The sequence below is a fragment of the Lithobates pipiens genome, unplaced genomic scaffold (assembly GCF_037356315.1).
Source record: "Lithobates pipiens isolate NorthernLeopardFrog02 unplaced genomic scaffold, aLitPip1_a1.2 Scaffold_19, whole genome shotgun sequence".
Taxonomy (NCBI): domain Eukaryota; kingdom Metazoa; phylum Chordata; class Amphibia; order Anura; family Ranidae; genus Lithobates; species Lithobates pipiens.
This window is the reverse complement of record NW_027507764.1, coordinates 589003882-589007657: the sequence shown is the minus strand read 5'-3', so window position 1 is coordinate 589007657 and position 3776 is coordinate 589003882. Positions and strand designations below refer to the sequence as shown.

At 45.9% G+C, this 3776-nt stretch overlaps 1 long non-coding RNA gene across 1 annotated transcript; it reads left to right on the top strand.

Moving 5' to 3' along the window:
- The first annotated feature begins 428 nt into the window (after positions 1–428).
- LOC143997758 (uncharacterized) lies at positions 429–3369 on the top strand. Its single transcript, XR_013277735.1, has 2 exons — positions 429–775; positions 2975–3369. It is a non-coding gene; the product is annotated as an uncharacterized LOC143997758 (long non-coding RNA).
- The last annotated feature ends 407 nt before the right edge of the window (positions 3370–3776 follow it).

Genomic DNA, 3776 nt, shown 5'->3' with positions numbered 1-3776 from the left:
TTCTCTACAAACGATCAGACAAAGTCCGATCGGATCATGTTGTCGGAAAGTTGTATATCCGGCTCTCAAACTTTGTTGGTCGGACATTCCGACGGAAAAAAAAGTCAGATGGAGCGCCCACACACGGTCGGATTATGCGACAACGCGGTCCGATCGGACATTTTCCGTCGGAATTTCCGACCGTGTGTACGGGGGCTTAGAGATATATGACTCTTGGCCCATTCCCTGTTAGTTACTGGACAAATGTCTATGATTATTCGAATATTCTAAGTTGGCAGTGATAGATATACCATAGGACTGTATTATGTTTAAATCAAGCAGGCACAAATACCATGTAAGGCCAATGTCTGTGTATGTATGTGGGGGTTTTTTTTTTTTTTGTCTAGTCCCTGGTTTTGTATGCTTGTTATTTTTGTAATTGTAAAAATGTCTGTCTTTGTTTTTGTTTTTTTGTCTGTGGTTTTTGCAAAATCAATAAAAACGTATATTTAAAAAACAAAAAACAAAATCGTAGGAATTGTTTGAATGAAGCTGAAAGTTTGCTTTAAAAGGAGTGGCGGTGGATGTCCCGTCCTCCCGGTAATATAAAATGTAAATATAAAGTCCGGGGATTGAAGAGCGTCAGGCAGACGGAGCTGTACCTGCTGCAGGTATATCAGGAGATCCTCAGATGGGTCTCTTTCTGGTCCTCTTCCTGTGTGCCCACATGGCCGTCACATTGTCCGCTCCGACCTCTGACCCTCCGAGAGACGCCGAGACACCAGATCATGAACAGGTAACTGGCTTCATATCTCTTTATTAATGATCCCGGGGGGGGGGAAATCCTTCTGCCATTACACCATGCTGTATATTACAGGCAGTCTGAGCCCCGGGACCCACCGATAGGCTTAAAGAGTCATTTTACCGCCAAAATAAATACAAAGTAACATTTTAACTTTTGGCAAATAATAAATATGTGGAGACACGAGATCAGGTAGATAACGTTTTATGATCTGTAGATATTATATGGAACCCGAGAGAATTCAAAATATCTACAGCTGGCACTGCCGTCTTATTAATTGCTCCGATATTTAATCAAAGATATAAAATCTATTTAGTGACCAATTTAATGAACAAATTTCAAAATGACCAAAAACCTTCCGAGTTTTATCCACCACTTGGAAGTCATTAAAGTGACCCTGCCAGGAACCGAGACGGAAGCTTCCATGGCCGGTTTAATTTTCTTTAAAGAGGAAGTAAACCCTGATGAGTTTACTTCCTCTTTCATTCCCTGCAAAGGTAAAGCATAATGGACTGCTATGCATCGCATCGCATCGCATCGCATAGTAGCCCATTATGTGTCACTTACCTGACAAAGGAGCCAGCGATGTCACCGCTCTCCCCTGTAGTCCGGCGCATCCATCTTCTCGGTGGGTCTCGGCGCTCCGCCACTGTCATTCGGCGAAGCCGTGATGACGTCACTCCCACGGATGCGCGCGGCATATCGCAGTTGACGGTGGCGTGCTCAGTGCGCCTGCGCGTCGCTATCTACGGTGCCTGTCTTTCGGCAAATATCTCCTAAACCGTGTAGGTTTAGGAGATATTTCTTGGACCTACAGGTAAGCCTTAATCTAGGCTTACCTGTAGGTCAAAGTGTGTTGTAAGGGTTTACAACCACTTTAAAGAGGAAGTAAACCCTGATGAGTTTACTTCCTCTTTCATTCCCTGCAAAGGCAAAGCATAATGGACTACAATGCATCGCATCACATCGCATAGTAGCCCATTATGTGTCACTTACCTGACACAGGAGCCAGCGATGTCACCACTGTCCCCTGTAGTCCGGCGCATCCATCTTCTCGGTGGGGTCTCGCAGCTCCGCCGCTGTCATTCGGCGGAGCCGCGATGACGTCACTCCCGCGCATGCGCACGGGAGCCGACACGCGCGGCAGCTCCATTGTTGGAAATGCCGCGTTCAGTGCGCCTGCGCGCCGCTGTCTACGGTGCATGCGCCGTAGACAGCGGTGCCTGTCTTCAGGCAAATATCTCCTAAACCGTATAGGTTTAGGAGATATTTCTTGGACCTACAGGTAAGCCTTAATCTAGGCTTACCTGTAGGTCAAAGTGTGTTGTAAGGGTTTACAACCACTTTAAGTACAGAATGTAAGATGTGTGGCCAGCTGAATCACCTTAAAACTGCGCCATTGTAAAAAAAAAAAAAAAACAGTGCTGCCACCGTGCTGCAGCTCAGTTTCAGGGTCTTGGCAATCTTATAGCCTAGGCCAGGGATATGCAATTAGCGGACCTCCAGCTGTTGCAGAACTACAATTCCCATGAGGTAAAGCAAGACTCTGACAACCACAAGCATGACACCCAGAGGCAGAGGCATGATGGGACTTGTAGTTTTGCAACAGCTGGAGGTCCGCTAATTGCATATCCCTGGCCTAGTAGAGCAACAGTTCTTTTTTTTCAGGTCCTCAGAGAGTTCTTTGCCGTGAGGCGCCATGCTGAACTTCCAGTGACCAGTATGAGAGAGTGAGAGCGATAACCTCAAATTTAACACACCTGCTCCCCATTCACAGCTGAGACCTTGTAACACTAACGAGTCACATGACACCGGGGAGGGAAAATGGCTAATTGGGCCCCAATTTGGAGATTTTCACTTAGGGGTGTACTGACTTTTGTCGCCAGCGGTTTAGACATTAATGGCTGTGTGTTGAGTTATTTTGAGGGGACAGGAAATTTACACTGTTATACAAGCTGTACACTCACTACTTTACATTGGAGACAAGTGTCATTTCTTCAGTGTTGTCACCTGAAAAGATGGAAGAAAAGAGTTACAGAAATGTGAGGGGTGTACTTACTTTTGTCAGATAATGTATTTGTACTTTCACTCAGTGAACGGCTAAGCACGACCATTTTAAACCAACCCCTGTGTGTGAATGACTGGACTGATAATCATTTGTTCTGATTGTGCTTCCTGTTGTCTTTTGTGAAGATCTCCAATGGAGCGGAATTGAACCCGGATTCGGAATCAAGCGCAGACCCGTTCCCAACAGTTCTAGAGAGTTGTCTGGCGTGCGTCTTCGGAATGCTGCCCTTCGCCTGAGACCCGCGGGACGCCTCCCACCTGACCCTCCAATCATGAGAACGCTCAGACTTGCTTGTGAAGAAGTTATGGAAAATTTTTAGTGTATAAATAATCAGTGTAACACATTTCTATATTAGTAAATGGACACCCCTCCCCCACCCCCCCAGCATTGGTGATAGACGAGTGCTGGCGGGGGGCTCCGATCTTCTGCTGCACATGCTCTACACAAAGGGCACCTACAGTACTCGATGTGAGTGATTTTTTTAAACTTTGACCAATAAAATGATTTGATGCTATTGCAATTCCCGGTCTTTTTGATTTTTACTGACATTCAGACCTTCCAGCAGTGGCGTAGCGGTGGGTTGTCATCCCTGGGATCATCATGGATGGTCTTTAGTGTATATTTACTCACTGCTGTGTCTGTGTCACCGCTGGAGCCTAAGCCGGGACTGCACCGCAACTTCTTCCTCAAAGTAAAACGGAAGAGCTCTCTGCTCCCCTCTAAATTTTGCGCCTGGGGCGACCTCCCCCTGCCCCCCCCCCACGCAACGCCACTGCCTTCCAGGGAGAGTGCAGTTTAGAGTACAGAAGAAGTGTCTAAGTGATGTTAAAGTAATTCTAAAGACTAAAGTTTTCTTTTACCTTTAAGTGATACTATAGCTTTGATTTTTTTTAAATAAAGCAAACATGTTATACTTACCTGCTCTGT